The sequence below is a fragment of the Catharus ustulatus genome, chromosome 14 (genome assembly GCF_009819885.2).
Source record: "Catharus ustulatus isolate bCatUst1 chromosome 14, bCatUst1.pri.v2, whole genome shotgun sequence".
In the NCBI taxonomy this organism is placed as follows: Eukaryota; Metazoa; Chordata; class Aves; order Passeriformes; family Turdidae; genus Catharus; species Catharus ustulatus.
The window spans coordinates 4,309,504-4,334,328 of NC_046234.1; the positions used below are offsets into that span (position 1 = coordinate 4,309,504).

Below are 24,825 nucleotides of genomic sequence, written 5' to 3' on the forward strand. Positions count from 1 at the left end.
AACCTGAAGATCACTGCTGCCCTGTGCAATACTCTACAGCTGCCTGGCACAGTCTAAGCTCGATGCCTGAATTTCAGCATTCAGTGTGAATGTCTGAAAACAGTCTGATGCCTCATGGACCATTTCTGTTGTGAATTCAAAGCAATTGTAATGTCTGAGATGGTTTCTTCAATGTCCATAACTGAATTCAAATTAAAAGCAACAACCAAGAGAAATGAGCCTAAGTGTCTCTGCCTGAGGCAGAAGAATTGATATATTAACTGAAGGATAAGGTAGGACACATTGTACCTCAGGAAATGCGTTTGCTCCAAAACACATTAAGACTGTCAACAATTTGGCTTGGATGTTCACAGCATGGTACACCAAAAAAAAAAAAAGTCATGATTATGCCATAGTATGCAATAAAATTGGGCTTCAACACAGACAGTAATGCTCTGGAGACAAAAAGTACATGGCCAGCAAATCAAAGAAAAAGGTTCCCAAGTTAGAATCATAAGGGATTGCATTTTGTACTTTATTTGATGTGAAAAGTTCCAATTTGATCCCAAGATTTCCCATGGCATGTGGAAGTACTGTTCAACCCTGCTGCCCATAATCTGTCACCACTGCTCTCCATTTCTGCATCCCCTCTGCACACACACAGCACGTGTGGGTCAGTGCACACCTGTCCATCACAGGGAGTCAGTGCACACCTGTCCATCACAGGGGGTCAGTACACACCTGAACATCACAGGGTATCAGTCAGTACACACCTGTCCATCACAGGGGGTCAGTCAGTGCACACCTGTCCATCACAGGGTATCAGTCAGTGCACGCCTGTCCATCACAGGGGGTCAGTGCACACCTGTCCATCACAGGAGGTCAGTGCACACCTGTCCATCACAGGGGGTCAGTCAGTGCACACTGTCCATCACAGGGAGTCCTTCCCCACCGAGGCAGAGTTGCCTACAGAGCTCCACAGGAGCTGGATGAGGAACAAACCTGGGTGTGGGCAAGAGTTCTGCTGTAAGTCCTGTACTGTGGCAGTGAAAAAAAATCTACTGCAAACTGGGACTTTGCTACCTCTTTTAACTAACCAAAACATCTGCAGTAAATTACTACTGAGTGTTCTAGGACTTGCTTGTTATACTTACATCAACATTAAAGAAAGAAAACTCAAGGTCTAGACAAAAATGCAGTGCATTTTCTACATAGAAGAATAAAATTTGCTGCTTGGTCACAAAAAGACAGAGTGGCTGGTGTTGGAAGTGACCTCTGGAGATCATCTAGTCCAACCCCCTGCTCAGGCTGGTTCACAAAGTCAGGGTGCACAGGAGTGCATCCAGGCGGGTTTGAATCTCTCACAAGGAGAATCCACCATCTCCCTGGGCAGCCTGTTCCAGTGCTCTGTCCCTCTCAGTACAGAACTCTTCCCTTCTATTCTGATGGATCTTCCTGTGTTTCATTTCATGCCCATTGCCCTTGTCCTGCCACTGGGCACCACTGAAAGGAGCCTGATTTGGTTCTTGTACACAGAGCCCAATGAAGTCAAGGGAAAATGGATGGCTGCTGCTGAGATGAGAACAGAAACAACTTTGGATATTTAAATGACATCTTTTTGCTACTGTATCCAACCTATTATGTTAACAAAATCACCAAGATTTGTTGATAGGTTTTCTTTTTACCTGCGGCAGATGATAATTCTGAGGGTAAGTGGAGTGTTTTCCACAGAGGTTTTAAAGAACTAAAAAAAACTCATCGAAGCCAAACCAAATCAGTGCCATCAACTATAAAAATAATTTCCTCCCCTCTTTCAAGCCAAATAGTTTGTTAAGAAGAAAAAGCCCAAATTCTCAGTCTAAAAGTATCAAATACTGCTTGGGACCACAAGCTGAAGTTCATGCTGCACTGGAGATTTGCTGTGCCCTGTGAAACCACTGAGTCTGTTCTCTGCATGGTTTGACTCCCTCACTGTGAGCTGGAAGCAGAACAATCTGGTGGGTGTGATGTTTTTCACTTCTCTACAGTTCCACTCCTTGGAAGATTATCTTTGCTTCTACTTACTCCTTTAGTGACCTTGGAAAATAGAGATAGAGATCATAGAAGCAGAATCCTGAAAGGAGTATTGCTTTTATTATCTTACTGGTGGGAAGCTGATTAAAAGCACATATCCTTTCACAGACTACTGTGTCCATTAGCACTTTCAGCTCTCTTAAAAAGGTCACTAAGCAGGATATTAAACACTGCCTTAAGTACTAAGCACTCTTTACTTTCAGTACAGGAGTTGCCATGGCAAATGTTGTAGGTAGTTGTCAGTCCCTAGCTCAGGAGTCCTATCTTAATTCCTACTACAGCACAACAATGGCAACAAGGACTTTGATAAGAAGTCGCTGGCCTGATAGCGAGGCAAAGAATTGTGGTGGGTGATGGATAGCTACATAAATACTCCTATATTGTCTGCACAATTTCCACCAAATCTCTGCTCTGTGATGGTCCCTGAGGCACTGACCAGGCCACAGTGACAATATGCTTGACCTTGTTTGGGGCCATCAGCATTTCTCTGCTGAGTGGCAGTACAGAGCCAAAATCACTGTGTGATGATCACTGCAGATATCACCTCATACTTTCACAATGCCAACCCAAGAACATTGTACAAGGTCTTAAGATAGGGTCTTTACTACTTTCCCATTATAATAGCAAGCTCCTTTCTAATGTCATTTCTCTTGAAGCTATCAGCTGCTTTGGGAACAAATAGGGTCTCTTAATGTCTCCTCCTACCATGTAGAAGGGCAAGGAATGAACCCTGAAGACAATCAGTCAGAGAATCTCTTAAACCCAGGAAGAGGTGAGACAGAGAGAATATGCTCCCAGACTCTCCAGGCAGATCAAAATACCAGTTATAAAATCAGTGTACTTAAGAATAGATTGCAGCAGTCATCTCCATGAGCACCTAAGTGCTGTTGTATGGTCACACACCTGCTTTATACAGGAGTTTTTATTCCACACCTGGTTTGAGCAGCAACGAATCTGCTAGAACACCAGGGCACTGTGGTGTTAATTGAAGAAGAGAGCAGATTGCCAAATGGACAGAAATAACTCCCAGGAGCAGAAGCTTTTTCCCTTTTGGATGACATGAATACATTGCTGCCCTGGAAGAAGGATCCCCACGAGCTTGCAGAGTGCTGTGAGTCAGCCTGGAATAAACCCGGGCGAGAGTCGGCTCTGCAGCTGTGGGACTGGCCAGGGAGGGGAGGGAGTCCTGCCTGCTGACAGCTGTTATGCACTGCAGACAACCCAGCCTCCTGCAGTCATTTGTGGGTGTCAGGAGAAGCTAAGAATAAACCAGGAAAAGCCTCTGGAAAGGTCTGCTAAGCAATGAGCTGAAAGAAACATCTCTCAAGGTACAGTGAGCACACCCTGGCTTCAACTTAAAACACAGCCTTAGGTGACTCTGCTGTGTGACCACAGGTGATAATCACACATTGCACTTGAAATTACTGATTTACTTGCCCATGAAGTGTTTAAACCAGTACAGAAAAGAAGACATTAGAAAAAATACGTCCCTGTCCACATGGGATATGTTAGAGTTGCTAAGCTCAAGGAAATAGGTAGGTGCCCTCTCCTGCTCATTAAAGGGAGTTGTGAAGCAAATTGCAGCATTTAAGATCCTGCTTACCCACAAGCCAGATAAATTAGAATTTTTTTTTTCTTTTTTTTTTTTTAACAGCTTGTCTCAAACAAGTTACAATAATATGCATCTCCAGCAGAGAAAGCAGGTCAGCACTGACTGCTATTCAGAAAGAGAGATGGTCAATTAAAAGAAATAAGCCAATTAAGAGGCAACTGGGCACTCCTAGTCCAGAAAATACTAGAGAGAAAAGAAAGGAAATAAGGAACAAAACTGCCTGAGAGAACCCAGTCTCCCCAGCAGAGGCTGAGGCAAATCTGGTGTTGTAGATGAGATACATTTCATGTCTTTGCCTGCAAACTGAGGAAGCATGCTATGATTAGACCCTAGAAATAAAAAATAAAATCAAAATCCAAACAACAACACTTCATTTTTGTCAGCTTTAAGTTTCTTGTTTTCCTTGTTAACAAGATCAAGAAATTTCTTTGCCAGAGAAAGTTCTATAATTCTGCAAATTTACAAAAGTTTGTGAAAAATAGCATTACTGATTAACTCCAGATTAATGCTGAAGTTTTAGGGCAGTCTAGCAGCTAAAGTAATGCTTAAATTGTACATGCAGGATTCAAAACTAACTCTCTTGAGACATGCAAATCCAGCTTGCTCTCAAGGTCTTCAGAATAAGCATAATAGTCCTGGGTTTGGTCCCATGCACTCTAACAACCTCAAAATTGCAGCCATATAACCCCAGAGAACAAGGTTAGCAGGAAGCCCAAGTAATAAAAGGTCATGTCACATGAAAAGGTGACCTCCACTTTGCTGCAACTGAATTTTTGCAAAAAGAAAAAAGTGCAATCCCTTTAGAAAGAATGAAAGATGTAACCTAAGTTACATCCACTCCCAAATTAAAGGTCAATAATGTTAAATGTACCTTTTTATACTGCCCAAAAACCTGAATATACTGGATCTGTTGAAGTGTCTAATACCAGCTAGAACCAAGAACAGCAGAAGATAAATTTGGATGAAAAGTTTCTTCTGGGATGTACCAGATAAGGCTTCTTGCAATATCATAAAAACATACGGAGAAGACACTTTAAATTCAATCAGCATTAAAGATTTTCAATTAATTCAAGAGGGGAAACAAAAAAAACCAAGCACATCTCTCCTCAGCATAAAAAGCAATGGAGCAGAAGGATGAACAGTTTTCTCTCTTTTTCAGAAACAAAGCTCTGGGCATCCTATCAGTCAACCATCTTGATGCTCTGAATGACTTGGCCAAATAATAGCAAAGTCCCTGCTGTGCATTGCTCAGACAAGGTACACAACCTGCTTAGACTTGGTTTCAAAGGAAATCAGGAACAGAGCATGGGTCGTTTCATCATGGGCGTTTCGGAATTTGAGGAAATTACCTTTTTATTTTAAATTACAGAAATTCTCATTCTACATCTGTATTCAAATCCACAAATGGTTCCTTATAGAATAACATGTTTGATTAAGTCATCAAACAAAACACTCTGGCACTGGGAGCAGCAAGGCACCAGCTGTTTCTGAGAGAAATGTGTCAAGTGCAAAAGCTGACAAGTTTTGAGTTAGTGCTTAGCTACCTGACCATGTTGTTCTTTTCAGCAGCAAGAGGACAGAGGCTCAGCTCACCTGGTCAGAGCCTGGCAAAGCCACCAAGGTCAGGGTTTGATCCCTGTATGGCCACTCACTGAAGGGCTGGACTCCGTGGTCCTTGTGGGTCCCTTCCAACTCAGAATAATCTGTGATTCAAATGTGGAGTCAGCAGGAATGCTCCTACCCAAAGTGCACAGAAGGAAAGGAACCTCTGCCTTTCAATTAATTATTTAAATTACTTGATGCAACCCTTATGTTCACAATCTGCAGCTACACTGAGAAACATAAGCAATCCAAAACCTCTAAGGACCTTAATCATAACAGAATATGCAGGGGGAACTTGTTGACAACCGGAGCAGTAATTTAAATCTGCTGGCACTTTTGGAAACAAATAGCTCTGTATAAAATCCAGCTGGAGCTGGCTTCCCCTCCCCTTGGTCTCTGAACACTGACAGCAGGACATGCCCACCTCCACCCACCAGGTGATCAGCAGGGCAGGAGCTGAGTCCTGCAGAGGACCACGTGGAGCACAAGGGTGTTTTCTCTCCTAAGGAAAGCACAAAGCAATTCTTCTGCAGCTGTCACTGAGAAATGCTTCCCCCAGAAACAGCTTGTTCTTCACAGTGTTTTTACTGCTGGACAGCAACCATGGATTTTTGTGGAAATAGTTACCCTGTCCAAAAGTACAATTCTTCACTGTTAAAATCCACAAGCAATAATGGGTTGGTGATGTTAAAGCTTTTCTGTTTCCTCACCAGAAAATTATTTTATCATTAATTTTTGGTCAAATCCTAACAAATCATTCCCACTCATCAGAGTGCTGCAGCAGTCTGATTTCACAAGTCTCCAGTCACCAGTGAGACATCCCTGGAGTCCTGACCTTGTGTCCAGACCTTGTCTTTCTGCTGAAGTGCTGCTCAAAAAATCCTTCAAGATCCATAACTACTGATTTTATAGTATATACAAAACACTTCGTTGAATTTTAAGGGACAAGGATAGTACAACAAAAATCAAGAGGCTGAAAGATAAGACAAATGCAAAGGAGATAAACCATTTTGCTATGTTTTAGATTAATGTACAGAGCTTAGTTGAAGCTAGTGAAAACCTTCTAGATGAGCCTTTAGAGCACATCAATTTAAAATTATTTTCTTTCTATTCCCTCCTCACTAACATTGCTCAAAAACAATGCTGAAAATAATGCCAGCAATGTAATTGAGCCTGTGAAAGGCCCCATAAAGGCTTCTGTGCCTCAAGGCACATCACTTCTACTCCTCCTTTTGTTTTTCCATGTATTTAATTGAACTCGGCAGTAACCTTTACCACATGAAACCAAGATGGCAAAACAGCAGATTTGAGCTGTGTGCTGAGTCTGGGCTGCCTTGCTGTGAACTGCTGGGGGAAGGGGAGCCTGGAGATCCCCTGGGTTTGAAATAGGAGAGCCCATGGTACCTGTCCCCCTGCTCCCACTTGGTGGGAAGTTCTGCCCTACATCTTTTCCATGGAGCAGCCCACACCAAAAAAGTCAGGATAGCAAACCTCTGCAGAAATTTTTTCCTAAATGACATACAACTGTTGATAGAGAGCAGTGAGTGTCTCACTAGCACAGGTACAGAAACCCAATCATTTACCCTAGTCCTTATGCTTTCAAAATATTATAAACCATGGGCAATCAAACTAAAAACCATACAGCTAAAACCTTGCATTAGCATAATATCTACAGATCAGTCTCCACTTTATTTTATGCTGTCTTTCACCCCAAACTTTATGTTTGCCAGAAAGATTTTTCAAAATGGAAAGCAGTATCTCTTGGGCTTGGCTGATATCCAGCACTGCAGGACATCCTTTCTGGTTGGAAGGCACAGAAACAACACTGCTAAGTGTACTCAGGACCACAGGTATCTTCTCACTTGCAATGAGAATAAGGAAAAACTCTAAGATAAGGGCCTGAAGTCTGAGTATAGATAAAAGTTCTAAGACTTACCACACATATCTAATTAGCAGAACAGTGTACAAGAGAGTGATAACCTTCTGTGTCTGGGTGAGGAAGCCCTGAACTAGCACACCTGGAGGGCAGGGTAGGAGACCAGTGCCATTCTGTTGGCACAGGTGTGTTCCTAGAGACCCCTGAAGCTGGGCTGTGCTGTGGGTTGTGTGGGCTGGAACACACCCTGAAGTGGCCCCTTCTTCCCCTGTGTACAGGAGAGCAGAGACCAAGGTCCTTCCCTGCTCCTGAGGGAGGATGGATGAGCTGGGAAGGCAGCAGTGTCCTCCTCATTCCCAATGGCTTCACCTGACCATTCACTGGTCAGCAGCTCAATGCCCAGCTCTGCAGCATAAATCTCAAATTACAAAGCATTTCCAATGCACAGGATCATAGAAGTTGGTAAAAGACCAACTCAGTCCTGAAGTTGCAGAGAAGAAATTCCGCAATAATGGAAGGACATAATCAGTATTTTTGTCATAAAATGTCTGTAGTTACTACACTGGCAATTTTTCCAAATTGGTTGGCTTAGAGACTGGCCTCTTTCACTGATTACTAAATTATTTTCTTTACAAAGGTCTAAGTGGCTCTGTTTTCCAGATGAATAGCCTGAAGCCACTTGGTTCAGAGCTTCAGTCCCCTGAGATTCATCTTGGACAGTAAAGAAATGAGACAGATGAACACTAAACTACTGTGTGTACAAACTCAGCAGTGGCTTGGCTGATGAGAACACTTTGTGTAAAGTACCACTGAATTTAAAATAAAGACAGAGGTGAATTGAAGCTAGTTAAAAGTTAGAAGTCAGAAGCACTATTTGATAACAAAGCATTTTAAACCAAATAAAGCTTCCTGAAGATAATTTTGGCTTCACCACATCTCACTTCACCTGGGAGAGCTGCCTTGCCAGGCAAATTAAGAGCAGTGTGCTGGAGCTGGCCCTTTCCCAACCCAGCCACTGCCAGAGTTCTGGAGTGCCCTGTTCCCCTCGCCTGCCCCCAAGGAGCAGCAGTCTCTGTCTGAACAGGCAGTTTTACATTTGCCCAGCACTTGCTGAGCAACACTTACTTTTTTCTTGAAAGAGAGCAGCACCTGTGCTCAGGGAGGGGAGCTCTCTGCAGCCACCTGCACATCTGGGGATGGGGATGCAGCGCTGCTGGCAGGGACGGGAGCAGGACAGGGTGAGGATCTCACACAGAACCACAGAGGTACGGATTTCCAGCAGCCCTTGCTGACATGGAGCAGGATCAGGGCACACAGCAGGAAACAGGGAAGTTCAGCCCCTCTGGCAGCTGCTCCAAAGGAGATTCGAGGCCTGGTGATGAGCTGGGCAGCTTTGCTGTGCCTGTGGCTCAGCAGGAATTCTCTTCTCAAAGCACTCTGAACCTGTGGATGGCTCTGGGCTGGACTGCTCACTGGGGAGGAGACTCAAACATGCCAGGGAGACCTCTGGGGAAGAGAGATGGAGAGAGAGATGAATGAAAAACAATGTTTATCCTTGAAATTTAAATGTCTGTGGCTTTTCTAGATTATGTTTGAAACATCCCAATTAAATGAGCCCATTAGACAAAATCCTATTAATTGGACAGCTTGGTCAGCTGTGGCTTACTCAGAATTTGTTCTGTTTCAGTATTTTATCATTAAACATAGTTCTGAGTAATTCAAATCTCACAACACCAAGGAAAAATTGCCCATAATTAACATGTTCAAGTGCAAGCAGTTTTCATCCCACAAACACCAACAAGAGCTCATACCACTCTCCTCTACTCCACTTGTTTATTTACTCTGGTTTATCACTGAATTTCTTCTCTGGGTTCCACTGGTGCAAACTTGCACTGGTTTGAACAGCTCCTCTGCAGACAGAACAAACCAGCTGCAAACAGGAAGGTTTAATCTGTCACCAGAGCTGTTCAGCAATCAGATCCCTAAGCATTAGCTTTGTTAATTAAAGTAGCACATCTGAGAAATTAGCAGAAGGGAATATATTGGCATATTTCTGTGCAACAGGGAGAATTTATACCTTCAGCAGTCCCCTGTGGACTGAAAAAAGCCAGTATAGCATGACACATGGTATTGCAGCATCCTTGGGCTTGAAAGGCAAGTAATATGAGTAATTTAAAAACCAGAAACATTCAAAAGGTCATTAAAAAGCTACTAAAGCTCACCAAATCAAATAAATACATTAATAACTTAAAACCTCTAGGAAGCATCCTAATTGAATTTTGCTGTAGTAGTGTCACATGGCTGTGGTAACTGCCCTTGAGTAATCCAACCAAAAATTGGCAGGTTCCCATCCCCACTTATTCTCCCTGATTAGTGAAAAATCAGAAGGAAATAAGAAAACAAGGTGGAGGGATTCAGGAAAAATAAACACTAGTACTTAAATTTAGTTGTGTTCTTCTCATTCATGAATCATAAACTCATTTATCCAAGACAGTGGATGGCATTCTTCTGCAAGAGTGAATTGTGGCATGAACCACTACACAAACCATGGAACACAGCATCAAGGCAAGGGCAGTCACCCAGCATGGGAGCCCAGGTCAGGGAAAAGCCTGACACTGAGGAACAGAGCATCTCCTGCTCCAAAACATCTCTACTGCACAGGCCAAGGAAACAAAATGGCAAAACTCCCCAGGGCACCCTGCACCCTGACACAGACCCCAGAGCCTGGAAGCAGCACCAGGAATCCTCCAAGCAGAGGCTGTGCAGGAATCCAAGAAACTCAAAATCTCTTCTCAGGAGCCTCCTGTGATATCTAGCACAGCACAGAAGTGCTAAATGAGAGGGGAAGGAGCAGGAAATGCAGCAGCAGCACAAGGAAGGCCATGAGCAGATGTATTGGCTGCAGCAGGGACTGCCCCACCAAACCAGCCCCAAAGCAGGGTCAGCAGAGGAACAAGAGCTCAGGGGAGCACTGACATCTGTAAGCATGGAAAATGGGAAAATTACTGAAGTAACTGATCTCAGCTAACCCACAGACCTACTGTCATATACACACACCAAATACCAGCCTGTCAGTGCTTTTCAAAGGGATGGGGAAGTAAAGCAGGAGGCACAGAATATTTGCACAATGTGCTCATGTACAAGGGGATCTTGTGATGGACCATCCAGTGCAGGTTCTTGGCTCTGCATCACCGCCAGTTTTTAAGTACCCCAGTTTCTGTATTTAAAAAGACTTTTTTCCAACAAAAACGATTCTGAACTGATAACTCTGCTTTACCCAAAGTGGTGTAATTTATACTGCACTCAAATGACAAACCCCAGTGAAGACTTTGCCATGCTACAGTCTAAGCCCAAGGCACTCATCTTGGTGATCCTGTCAGCAGGTGACAGCTGCTGAGATGAGCCTATGAGCAGAGGACAGACTGCAGCAGCTGCTCTGAGACTCGAAGGAGTGAGAAACCCCCAGCCTTGCACCCTGCACAATGCCTCCTCCTTTATCTTTTGTAAAATGACCTCTCAGGAAAGCAATTTCCAAAGTGACTAGTGTTGCTGGTGACACACAGCTAGGGGAAAGAGAGAATTTACAGTGATTAGAATAGATCAGATTTATGGACTAACAGGACAGGCGATGCGTGAAGCAGGGAATGAAATGTAATGAGGCCGAGAAAAAAATTAAACACATGCTCTATTCCAACCTAAACAGCAGTGTACAATAAGACAGGAAACACATTCTAAAACAATTCACATAATGTTTCCTAGCAGTATAAACAAAAAGCAGAAAAGATCTTGCAGCTCTTATGGACTTCACAATACAGAGAACAAACCAAGGGAAGACTGTTAGGCGAGTTGAAACATCCCTATGACATGCACAAAGAGCCTGTCAGTCTCAGGAGCACTTTTATCCACACTGAAAAATGTGAGACACTGCCAAACAGGCTTCCAGAAGGTTCAAACTCCATCCTGAAAGATTCCATAGATACTGTGTTATTTAGGCAACATGAGCATTTTTGCAAAATTAAACCCACAAGTTGCATTAAATCATCCTAAAGCTTGCAGGATCTGGCAGATAAATGCAACAGAGAAGCTGTTTCTCAAAATGAAAGGGTATAGCAGGGCATAAAACTGGCCTAGAGGAGGGCAGGAGTGAGAAACCAAGAGTTTGAATTGGTCCTTGAAAAGGCCTTGGTGGTCTGGTGGTGGGGCTGAGCTTTACTGGAGAAAATGCTGTGCCAAAGGATGTGTATATATATATATATACAAAATACCCCTAAACCAGTGAAAATTTTCTTTGTGCAAGGTTTAAATTTCTACCCTGAAAACATTTACATACATGCTTAACTTTATATGTGTTGACTAGTTAAATCAACTGGGATAACCATGGGCTCCAATTTTTTAACATGTTAGCATTATAAAAAGAAAGGGGATTAGCAGGTTGGTATGTTTTCATCTGTCATTGGTTCACTGTACATTTTTTGCAGTTGTACTTGGGGCAGCAAGAAGAGCTGCAACTCCCACAAAGCAAAGGGAAAATGCAGGATTTTAAAATACTATCATATTATATATCATACATTGTTCTTTACTGGAGACCAATCAATTTTAAAGGCCCTCTGTACATGCCTTATTAAAGCATTTCCTCCAGGACAGCAAATTCTTAGCTGAATTCCTGACTAGTTTCTTGATTGGGCTCAGAAGTAAAATTATCATTCAGATATTAGCAGTTTTGCTGTTCCAAATCTAATCTATTTTGAAAGCTTAAACAAAGTCGATAAATATTTAAATTAAATGTAATCTGCAATTGCTTAGTGATTTTAATTAAGAATTAAGTTGCTGTTCCCTTGAAAAATGTAAGTGTTTAGTCAGTGCAATAGGAGAATAATGTTAGGGCATTTAAGACTCTACCATTATTAATATATTTTTCACTATATTGCAGGCTGAGTTTAGCACTGTAGTCAATGCTGCAACACAACTACTCAGAATTATCTTTTAAAAAATACAAAAAATTTGAAAACTTAACTCCATTTTGAACTGCTGTGACTGAGGCACAGAAGAGTGTTTTACTCAATTTCCCCCTCATTTTTATTTCTATTTTGTGTTCAGTTTCTTCAGGATTCTCTCTCTGAGACCTCTGAATGTGACAAAAGAGTCTCACAGAGATTTATATGGCTTTAGGAAGAAAAGTCACTGTGCTGGCTTCACACAATTCTTTTCAAACAAGAGTGTTACAGTCCTATTTAAGACAAAGACTTATTCCTTGCAGAGGGTTACAAAAGCTGAATCCCACCCATGGGCTTCCCTCATACTAAATAAATCTGAGACCAAAGGGTCTCCCACCCACCCCAGAGCTCATCCCCAGCACAGGGAGCCTCCACAAGTTACAAATGTCACAGTCACCTGCAAGTTTTTTCATTGTAGTCCACAAACAAATAAAAATATTTCTTCTATTTGTTCCAATTTCTGAAAGTATGCCTGTGGTTGAATTTTTACATTGTAAAAATTCACACTGTATTGGGCAAATTTTTTTTTTTTTTTGTTTAAGGGACAGAGTGAGAGGTGGGGGGACAGCCTGTGTCTGCCCCTTATCCCAGAACTTGGAACCAACAATTAAAAAAAAAACAAAAAAAAAAAAACCAACAAAAAAACCCCAAACCAAAACAAACAAAAAAAAAACCAAACCCAGAAGAAAAGGAACATTTAAACCCAGTTTTGGTAATTTTAAATGTTACTAACTAAAGCAAAAGAAAATTGGTATTTTGCAGAGAATGGCTTCCAGTTTCCCTTTGAACGGCTTTGTGGCAGCTAAAAAGATGCTAAGATAGCTCCATGTCTCTGGAGGCCTGATTTTAAAAGTCTCTAATTCAGAACCAGCAGCCACTTTCTGATCTTGAAATAAACATCCCACTACAAAACGCCAGCTCAGCACCCCACAGCAGAGCATCACACAGAGACATAGATACAAGAGGGCAGAAGATTAACCCTCATTCTGATCATTTGATGAAAAAAAGCACAGTTTTGACACAAAACTGCATTTTCTCCAGTGGACACCCAACAAGTCAGAGCAGCACAGTCCAAGGAAGGGTTTCCAAAACTGCCATCCAACCTTAATCTGTTCTACCAATTCAGCTGGTGACAGCCACAGCCCCAAGGCATGAGCACATTGCTCTTTTCCTGCTAAGGAGTCAGCATAGACAATATAGGATATTTAAGTATTTTAAAACACTCTTAGGAAAGAAAATTAAACACAGCAAAGCACAGCTAGAAAAAGCCAGCAATAATATTTTCCACCATAGCAGAATTTTCATTTCATGGAAGTTTGGCACTGGGTGCCTAGGAGCAGAGTCTCTGCACCAAGGTAGGGTACAACAAGCACCTTAAACCCACAGCAATTCTTCATGGTTTCAGCTTTGCCCTCTGTCATTCTCCTTCCTGCTGTCCTTTGCACAGAGAATGAGACATATGCCAGTGTCACCTTTTGCTCTGTCCCACAGACACCTCTCTTCTAGCTTAATTTCCAATTAACATTCCTGTTTTATATCCAGTATATCACTCATAATAATTTTAGTGCAGTCAAACAGTTCCTCCCCAAATGAGAGGAAGGTTAATGACACTTCCTGTTACTGTCACTATATGCTTTGCATAACAAAGGGAGTGGATTTTAAATAACAGGAGGCAGCCTCTCCTGTAATGCCTCAGAGCAGAAGATGTCCCTTCCTCATCACTGACCTTCAGCTGGTCTGCCCAGGTTTACAAAGCCAGGAGGTGCTTTCTGCCCTGACACTTTGTACCCTGAGGCCAACAGAGAAGGGACCCAAGTGTCCAAAGCCCAGATCCTTGTGTGTAAGAGAGCAAGAACTGTGCCTTGCAAATGGAGCCAAATGCACCAGTGACAAAGGTGTTGGCATTGCTGCTCTGCTGGGAGTGTCTTCTCCCTTCTGGACCAGACCCTCAGCTCATGAGCACACAGCAGCCCAGCCCTGGGACTGGCACAGGGAAGGTCCTGCTGCTCTGGAGCCAGGAAGGGTGACAGCAGTGTCAGCTCCCTGCTTCACCTCCACAACGATGCATGTGGAACCCAACTCATGCATTCAAAGAGCAGAAAACATTAGAGGGAACATAATGCAAACAAGAGGGATGATCTAAGTACGAGTCTGACCTAGGAGCCACTGACTGCAGCCAAAATATTTCCATATAAGTAACTGTGGCTACTCCTATTGTGTAATTCCTGTTACCTATTAATCTCTCCCTGAAGAAAAGAAAAACTAATTCTGATTGTCTGGTAATGGTTACTACTGCTTGAGAGATTACAGTAACTTCAAATATTTTTATGCTAATAGCACACAATGTTAGCAACTATCATTTTCCTTTGGTTTTATTTCTTGCTGTTTAGATAATTAATTAATTTTGCCTCCAACTTATGTCAAGTTTCTTTTGAATCAAAGATGGAATTCAATTTACAATGCAGGGGGAAAAAAGCATTTTAATAGGTGCAGTGGCTACAAAAGAAACCATTGAGTTTACATTTAAAAAGGAGTCAGCACATGAAGAAAATTATCTACATAATTAGTGACTTGAGGCAATTGTGGCTAATCACATTATGATCAAAAGATTAGAAAAGACCTCAACTCATCTTTACCTAAGAAAGGATTGATGATAGCTGCTGTTTTTATGAACTACAGTGGTTTGCAATTGAGCATAATTCATGTGTTTAGCCAGAGAATTCCCTGGGTTGTAGCTTTCTTTATATGTTAATAGGAAACATCTTAGGTCTAAATATTTGGTTTAAGTGAACTTGAGATATTATGATGAGTTTAAATCTTAATATAGAAATTATGCAATGTCATTTTAGTTCTGAAGGAGTATATTTCAAACATTTTTATTTCAAATAAATATATAAGGTTCAAGTTAAAATGATAAACCCAACCCAAACAAAGCCACCAAAAAGTCTCCCCCCTCCTCAAGACTTCACATTCCCTGGAGACGGAAATGATTTGAAGGGTATCATCAACAAGAAAGGGCAGCTTCAAAACTTTATTCCCATCAGAAGCAAAGCAGATGGGACAGGAAATGTAGTCCAGCACCCCCACATAACCAGCTCACAGGAGCAAAGGGGTCTTATCCAAAATAGGAGACAGCGCCTGGGCTGAGCAGGATGTCAGGTACATCATCTCATCACAAACACCCACTCCTTCAGTCTCTGTTTTTCACTGGATCCTACTGACCCCTTGCCAAAGTGGGAAAACTCTCTGCGTGCTGTTTGTGATGGTGAATTTGTCACATCAGTTTTACTCAGCATCACAAACAGAAGCCATGCTGGTCCCAAGAGGGTCCAGATGCTGAGCAAGATCCATCACCACACCAGGTTGTGTTTCCAGCCAGGAAAGGCCAAACAGCCCAGAGCCCCTCTGGCAGGCTCCCCCTGTGCCCAGCTCAGCCCAGACCCTGCCACAAACCTGGCCAGAGACCTCAGTGCCACTGCCACGGGGCAGGCAGCTGCAGTTCTGCAAAGCCTGGCTTAAGCTCTGGCTTTAGTTCAAACAGGAATCAATTCAGGGAAGCCCTCAACGATCCCTTTTGCCTTTAGGAACACTTACAGCACAAATCACTGCGTTTTGTCTCGGCGCCAGGCTTTGTACTTACTTTGTGTTACCTGAACGGCTGCCAAAGGGAAGGGAGAGGAGCTGGGCTCCATTAGCCAGGCTTCAGCTTTTCATGATCTTCCCAGAAGTCGCTGCCCATGCTGCTCTGATGCATCTGTGCACTTCTCATCCAAGTCACTGAAAGCCCTGGGGTACCTACAGCTTTTCATCCTGGGTGACAGCAGCACAGGCAGCAAAGAGAGAGCTGATCCTCCAGAAGGGATCACTGGGAAGAATGAATTCTGTGTCAGCTCACTGTGTCCACGGAATGACATGCACTGGCCAAGCTGCAGACATCATGTAAGGTGCTGATTCTGAATATATGCAAAGTGAAGGAAGTGGCATTTCTATCAGCAGGAAACATTTGGGTCGGAGCTAAGAAAACTGTTTAGGAATGACCAAGTGTTCTTACCCAAGAGATCATAGCAAGTGAATTTTGTCACCTAAAATTTAATGAGCCATTTCTACCAAAAGGGCTGTGCTTTTTTTCTGTCCCTTCAGGGGAGACTCACAAAAATAATCTGCTTAGTGCTCACAAGGAGGTGAAGAAACACACACCAGGGCCTCTGTCACTGCCACTGCCTTCACAAAATGCCTATTTAATGTTTAATGGCTGTGAGGTCACACCTTGCACTGTCAGCTTTAAGACCTAGCCCACCTAGGACAGGAAAAGTGCAGCTTATTTAAATCAGTTATTTGTCTTTCAAAAAAGACTCAGGGAAGGTTCTTTAAGAACATCGAGCAATAACAATTAATAATATCTGAGTCACTGGGCTGGCTTAGTTTTATACATCAGGGGGTTCTCTGTGGATTTTCCCATTTATTAGTATGTTAAATTTTTTAGATTAGAACATTATTTTTATAACTGAAGCTGGGAAATAAATATCTTTAAGAAGGTTTTTCCCTTTTAATGTGGGGTTATGAAGTGATTTACGGTGAAAATTATGAAGACTTAATATTTGAGCTTCCTCTGGAACAGAATGTTCCTGCAAGGTCAGTGCCATGGAATAGTATTTAAAACTCATGGAAATACATGTCTTGTGGGGCAGCCAAAACACTGCAGTCCCTAATGACCTGTGCCAAAGGACTAAGAGCCAAGCAGCTGCAACTGCCAGCAAAGTTTTGATCACCAATTTGGGAATTAAAAGCCCTCCTAAACTGATTATAGCCAAGATTTGCAGGGACAGCACAAAGGGCACCTCTTTCCCTGACATGAGTCATTACCTTCCATATGATTTGCTTTCTATGTTTTAAGATTCCCCAAATACTTTTGCATTAATTGCATTAATGCAAGTAGTGATAAATGCAATAAGAAAAAAAATTAAAATCACAGGACTCATTTACTTTTCCCAATCATTTTCTAATGAATAATTTTACATGCAGACAGTGTCCACTCTGTAGAACAGGCCCCTCTAAGGCAGTGGCCACTACCCAGCACTACAAAAAGCGATCACACCAGTCCCCATGCCTGCATTCAGCCAAAAATACCACATTTATTTAAAGGTTTGCACCATTTCAAAAGGCTGCACAATGTCTTACAGATAAGCAGTACTGCAGAGGAAACAAAGGCAGGGAAAGGGCAGGCACTGGGGACAAGGACTGACTCCACAAGACATCCATCACAGTATAACAAGCACTGCATTCTTGGCAGGTTTATCGCTGCAAAAAAAGGAATTAAGAGCAGCCTGAAGAGCCACAACACATGGGAACTGCCTGATGCTGAAATTTCACATCTGGATTTACTGATGTTGTAAATGACCACATCACGAGTCTCACAAAACTCATATCCTGTAATCAAACAGCCAAGTGAAAATTTAAATGTTTGTAATGTTGGAGGCAGGAGAAGGGGATTATTCCCCATGGCTGAGAACCAGTAACTGAAAAGAGTGTGATGCTAAATGAATAAAACTTACAGAAGTAGTTAAAAAAATCATGAAATCCCTCAATGTAAAGGTGCTGAGTCAAGTTTTTTTGAGTGTCTGCCAAGGCTGCACTGCTCAGAAAACAGATGAACTCTTCAGAAAAATCTATCATAACTCTTCTGAAAATAATTTTTATTTCAATTCACTTGACAAACTTCCCAGTAGGGACAGTTGGGAATCACACATCTGATGCCACACTGTGGAGCTGTATACCTAATGCCTGATCCAAATCCCTAATGGACATCAATTATTATAGAAGATGAATTAAACATGAAGATTATTTATTTCCAAAGCACATTTTAAGTATGTACTTGTATGTGATGAAAATTTTATTGTTTGTGCTTGGGAAATAAAAGGGGTAGGATGCCTAGTGTTAAAACGAATATTCTAATTGAACTTTAATGAGCCTTTTCAAACCTCTTGGTGCAGCTTTTTCACTTCTAAGGATCACTGGGTCCTTATCTAGAGAATGAGCCTGCATGAGCATTTAAAGGCAGCAGGGCTATGCATGTTGCACCTTAGCTTTAACCAGAGGCAAAATATTTTTCTTTTAAAAATTAGCCAAATGAAATTAACTAATGGGTTATTTTGCATTCTTTTAGATAATGTATGTAATTTATTTAAATTATTATATTTATGAGGGAAAGCACTAAGGAAAAAGAAGAAATAAAAAAAAAACCCACCAGCCAAAAGTCTGCTAGTTGTTGGCATATTAAAAGCAACAGAAAATTCCACATTTCAGAAGTAAGTTTTCCCTAAATTTTTGCCTTGAAAACAAGAAAATTGTTTTGTCTTTTCAAAAGAGATCACATTTTGACCACTTTGCTATGACCAACAGTACATTTATGCTGTTCACACTGCCAGGATACTGTTACCCAATTTTGTAATTTTTTTTTAAATGCAAACATTACTATAGCAAAGAGACATTTTGTGTGATTCAAGCAGAAAACAGTTCCAGATAATGTGAAGTCACAGTGGACAGTGTGGCTGTGCTGCTCAGGATCTCTGGGCTGCAGTAGATCCCTGAGCACCACAGAGGGGCTCCCAAAATAGACCCAATTTTTAATAATAAAATATACTAGGCTTTCTAGTTTCACAGACCTCTTGGAAATGTTTTCTTTCTCTCCATGTCAACCTTTCCCTCTTATACACAGCTCTTCCCTTTGCCTCAATGAGGCTTTTATAGCCACTGCATCTGGTACTGGAGATCTGAAATGCCAGATCCAGCTGCAACAGGGCAATGAATTACTCCTGTCAGTCCCTATCACAGACTCAGGAACTCAGGTTGCTGTCATTGTCAGCAGTGCTAAAATTCATGAATATAGTTTATGAGTAACCCTTAGTTCAATTTAATTACCTTACACCAAATGAACTAGCAAAAACCATGGCTTCAATCCAGAAAACAGAGCATTATCCATCAAAGCATAAGAGCACTCCTAATCTGAGGTTGGGCAACCACTTACTCTCATGCCTTTGTGGTATCAAAGGCTTCTGTCATTGAAAAGACATTTTCAATTATGATGTATTCCTATTCTTTTAAAAGAGGTACCCCAAAGAAATATAAAATCCTCATTTAATTACATCCCTACCCTTACAAGCCCGTTGCTGCTTTGTAAGACTAAAAAGTTCCTAGATATTAAATAGGAATATAATTCCAAAGGAAAAACAATGTCAAAGATAAAACTTTGTTCCTGAAGAAAACTAGAACTTCACTTAGTATTTTAAAGACTTCATTAACAAAACCCTCTGTGGGTATCTACAAATGTTAAATTAAGATCAAGACCTTAAACAGTTTGTCAAACAGATGAGCATATCAAAGCATTCCAAAAAGGAAGAACCTGAGACTTGAAAAGCTGTCAAGAGAGCAGAAGTGAGAAGAAATAAAGGCTAATGAAGTAACTGCAATGCCTGAAGAAATGTCTGGAATAGGTTTTCCTCTACATTATCATTTTAGAGCACTAAAAATGAGGTTGAATTCATTTTATGAGGCTGAATTCACTTAATCACATTCAATATTTTATTACATAGAGATGCATATTTCTATAAAGACCCATTCCCCTATTTCTTAACCTCTTTATAACTGAAAGAGCTCTTTGGTGTTATTTTGAAGTTATTAGCCATGTTGGGAAATATAGGAGAAAATATTGCATCCATTCCTGTACAGCTGCTGGAAGGTGCCATAGTCCTGGTGCAATCCCTGGGCCAGAGATGGGGGGAAATAGTCCATTTACTGTGGGTAATTCAATGTAATTTATGTCAATACGTCTCTACAAAGACCCAGAACAAATAAATCGAATTTTTCTCCATCTATAGCCTAAGGCTCAAGGAAGCCCACAGCACCCTCAGGGTGCTACATCTTCAGGCTTGAGGCTTTGATTTGGCCTTCAGCATGATACAACTCTGTGCGTGCACCTCTCATCCCCAGCAAGGTAGGTGCATGAAAACGTTCACTGATTGGCTATATGCTGTTGAAAGGTAAAGAATATTTTGTTATAAGGAAGTCAAGTTAACTACTGATCCCAACTCTAAAACTGCAGAGCTGTTTAGTCATCTTTGTATCTCCTCTATGAGCTCACAAACAAATGGGTATAAGCTGTTAAACTACTTCTCTTAGGTTTTCAACAAAATAATATTTTTTGTGCACATCATGATTTTTAAAAAAGTCTATTTTTATCTTGTGTATTACACACTAAGTCTGCATGCTAATTATTTCAGAGCCACAAGGCTTGCATCCTACATGGAAAGAGCTAAATCTTCTGTGAGAGTTGAGATTAATCCTTCTAACGTGGAAAAATCTATTCTCAATCCTGTCTCCTTGTATTCATTGCTGTGCTGTTCCCCAACACAACCTGAATTTTAAGTGTACTTGCTGTGAGACTAGTGGAAGATGATGTTTCAGTTGCCTATTTTATTGAGTGTAACACTTCCCAAAATATGATGGCTTTTGATGGATGATTATTTGAAAGCCCTGCTTGTAAGATAAAAGGTAACTCAACAAAACAATGCATTTACTTCAGCACACACCATGTGGGGACACTGCTGGAGATGCACCTGCAAGTGCTGTTTTTTAGAGAGCCGTGTGTGAGTGCAGCAGGGGAATGGCCACGGCCAGACCACGGGCTCCTTTCAGCAGAGGGGCTGCAAAGCCCCAGAGCCAGGCAGGGCCCTCCTGGAGCTCAGGGAGCTCCACATTTCCTGCTCTGCAGGCTCAGGGTCACTGCCACAATTGCCCTGCTGGATTGTTCAGCCTGTGGCCCCAGGAAGGAAAGTCCCTGAACCCCAAAAGAAAAACTTTCATCCCCCAAATCCAGTTCTTCAGGTTCTGAAGCCTCACCCTTGTGAGGATCAGAGAATGTGGTGCTCACTTTTTAAGCTCATCTGATATGGGAAAAGAAATATTGTGCAGGATGAAGACAATTCCTTTGCCACCAAAGCAATTCATCATCCCAGAGTCATGCACAGCAGCTGCACAGTCACTGCCCCACTCCCATCTCCCACTACAAGGTTTTCACAAAGACACCCACAGGTTTTCAGGGGCATATTGATAGATAAGATACCCCTGACATCATTTTCCCTCCAGAGGAAGGAAGCAGGGCAGGACTCCCAATTACCATAAAGAGTATTTTTTATCTTAATGCTTAGCAAAGCATAAAGCAAACACACACTATCAGAAGCAAAAATACAACCACAGACCAGTGTTGATGCCTCTTGGAAATTATGTGATAAGCTGCCTGCAAGCTCATTATAACCCAGCTTCCAAAATAAATTAGAAATTTTCAAAGGCAAAAAGATCAATAATCAAGGAAATTTTAAAATGTCATTTACTGAGGAAATAGCATTATAAAACAATCTGTGCTGCTGCTACAAACTGGCTTTAGCCACTGAATTTATTAACCACTGATAAATGTCAATCACAATTTTCCTCCCCAAACAAAGAAAATATTTTTGAGTTCACCCTAGGCCTCATAGCTGGTTCACTAATGTTCTGCTCAATGCTGGGGATAAAAAGAATAATGGGATTCAAAATACAGTATTGTTTCTAAATCTTAATAAAAGGAAAGTCAGCAAGTGCAAACCTGAGTAATTACTTGTACTCAGAAGAAAATTACTCAGGCAGTTCCCCAGTTTAAAGCACTCAGAGAAAAAAAAAATATGCTAGGGCTTGTTTTTATAATTGAGCTGTTTTTGAGTGCATGAATAAATAAATAACTTCTTCAAACAAGAAAACAGGACCCATGCTGCATGCATGCAGCTACTACTCCTTACCTTCAATAGTATTTTACAGTATTTTTGTCAATATTTCAATTTTTATTTTAAAATTAAATCTTTCACTAGGAGTACAAGAAAGCTTTTCAGTTACTAGTTTGCAGAGTTTCATTGAGGTTAACAGTATCAAAGAAATCTCTCTCACAGTACCCTCAGGAAAGAAACTTCTTAGTAAGAAGCCCCAGATAGCAGTAAGTAAATTATTTGTTTAAAATGACACAGTATTGCCGTTGGTGAGAAACAGTAGGTGAGTAAAACTTCTTGAGAAAAGACGCAGGAATGTCACCTTGTCTTTTATTGAAGTTGGAATTCTGTCAATAGACATATTGAATATTGCCTTTGGGGACAAGTCTCAGTGACTGGGCAGTAGCTGTGATCACTTCCCACAGGAGCTAAGGGTGTTCTTGGTCTGATTATCCCCACCTCAGGGAAGGACAATGCCAACAGAGCACAGATTGGAGATGGATAGAGGCATCCTGGCTGGGGGTCACAGTGTCTGTGACATTTATCCAGTTTCCAGGTATTTCTCCATGACTGACTCACCTAGAGGATCAGCAGGTTTATTCACAAAAAAAAACCAGCTGCACATGGGGGCATTCTGCAGCCAGCATCATCTGCAGGGACCCAGCATTTCTTACACACACAAATTCCAATAATGGCATGTCTCCCTGCTCAGGCACTGCCAGAGCCACAGCTGGGAGGTATTTGGTGTTACTTCACAAGCAAGGGCCATCTCCAGCTGCACAGTTCTGCTACCTGGTCTCATGGGAGAAAATTCTCTCATTTTTTCCCTTTCACCCTTTCTGCTTTACTCCTTTGGTCATTTTTCTCTTTTCCCAGCCTCACCCAGCAAGATTAATCAGACACCCTACTAGATGCATTTTACAATGCCACAAAGACACCCCAAAATGTTTGAGCTCACTGTTGGCCTATCTCAGGAAAGCCTCAGCTGTCCCAGAACCACTGAAACAGCTCTGACCCTAAAAACCTCTTGGATGGTATTACAGGATTCATGTTTAATTCTCTGTGACCTCTGAGGGAATCTCATCCAGCCCCTGGTTTGAGGGGTGGTTCACACTACAGACATGCAAGAATCACCAAGCAGTTTGGGATCAAAGAGCCCCAAAAACTCTTTATAGCATAGACAGCCACTGCAGAGAAGCTAAGTGATGGCACACATATTTATAGTTTAAGGAAGAAAGAGATCTTCCCTGCACACCAGAGCCACGAGGAATTCTGCAGAACATGTCAAGCTCCACTGATGGAGATGGGTCAGGCACAAATGAAGTAAGTGATAAAGCAAATAGCTGCAAAATGGATGTGAGGGACCCATACACCCACATATGAAATAGCACCCTGCAAATGAAGCAGTTTATTATCTCCCAGAATGCTCAAGGAAGTCAACATGGAAACATGAATTATTTTAAACCACAACAACCAAAAGAGCTCTCACAGGAAAAAAAAAAAAAAAATCCATGGTTTTAAGCAAATCTCCAATATTTGTGCTGTTTTCAGGACCCCATGTGTGCAAAGTGCAAAATTAAATAGTTTCCAAAGTCACATTGCATGGCACTATATGTGAACTGGGACAGTTCAGACACTCTAATATAATCTGCTCTTTAGTGCTCTGCATTACCTTTTGTCTCTGCTATGAATTTGACAGGCAGGCACATGAATGTTCCCCTTGATCTCAGACTTTGTTGTATTCTTATCTCCTTATTGCTATTTGTCCTACTACCACAGTTTCTTTTACCACATGCTGCCAGCTACACACCTACACTCAACAGCTCCCCAAACGACTTCTGAGTTACAGGTGAGGAGAGAAAATGTCCTTTTGCAATCAGAGCCTCTCTCTCTGAAGTCTCTGCAAGTTGTTCCGTTGATTTCTATGGCACCAAAGCAAACATCAGATCCTGAGATCTTCTTACTGTTCTTGGAGAGATTACAGTGGTCTATTTCTATTACCTATTTATTCATATTCTTCAAAGTTAAGGGCTGTGGTTTAACACAGGTACATCACCACTAGGAAGTCTCTGTTATGAGTGACTTAATATTTACATTTTCTCAGGCCTGGTATGTAGAAATCGGTCACTAGCTGCTCCTCCTCAGTGCATTTATTATATTCTGAATTCATACTGGTTGATAGTACCCCAACTTCTACATAAACAGAAACTGGTGTAACACAAGGCATGCCAAAACACTTCAGGCCAGGTTCCGGTGCACCAGTGTGTAAGACCAAGAGCCCTGCATGCGAACAGTGCTGTGCTCCCAGAGCATCCTGCTGGCACCTCTGCCCCGCCCTGGACAGCACAGGCCTCTTACAGCTGCCCTCACTGAATTCTGAAGCTGTTTTGAACAGTCAATACTGCTGCATTATAGAGCATCAAACAAACACATCACAGCAAATCCTAGACCCAAACCCAAGGATTCTTCAGCTGACCACCCATACTATCAAATTGATTTTCAGTGCATCTGAGGCTCAGGGAGGAGGGCACCAGCTGCAGGTTTACATTAGTAAAGAGCAAGAGTGCTTCCTCCACCTCCCAGCACTGCCCAGGGAGATCAGCTGCCATGGCCTGTAACCCATTTCCTACTGCACAGACCTTTCCTCCTCATTCAGATCATGGCCTGTGCCTAAAGACCTCTTGGACCCAACACAGAGTCCTACAAGCTCCAGTCTTCCAAAAATTCTGTATAATCCTTCCATGGGTTCTCCTGCAAAGGAATCCGAACCAGCCAACATTAACATATCTGCATTCTCAAAATCCTCTGCCAGCAATGGAAACTTACTTCAGAGCCACAGGGGAGGAAACAACAGCCCAGAAGAAAGTTAAATATCCAGCTCAGTATTGCACTATGCCA

At 41.8% G+C, this 24,825-nt stretch overlaps 1 protein-coding gene across 3 annotated transcripts in view; it reads right to left on the reverse strand.

Moving 5' to 3' along the window:
• The window catches only part of HTR2C (5-hydroxytryptamine receptor 2C), a 224,835-nt gene that overhangs the window by 69,879 nt on the left and 130,131 nt on the right, over window positions 1-24,825 (reverse strand). The window contains exons 1-2 of one of the 3 annotated variants that reach the window (XM_033072283.1): window positions 15,777-15,934; window positions 8,268-8,648 (exon numbers count right to left, since the gene is read on the reverse strand). The exons of 1 other annotated variant lie outside the window; for it this stretch is intronic. The gene's annotated coding sequence lies outside the window, so the exon portion shown is untranslated. Of the gene's footprint in view, window positions 1-8,267; window positions 8,649-15,776; window positions 15,935-24,825 lie in introns of those variants that run through there. One more of the 3 variants, XM_033072282.2, reaches the window with a different exon arrangement.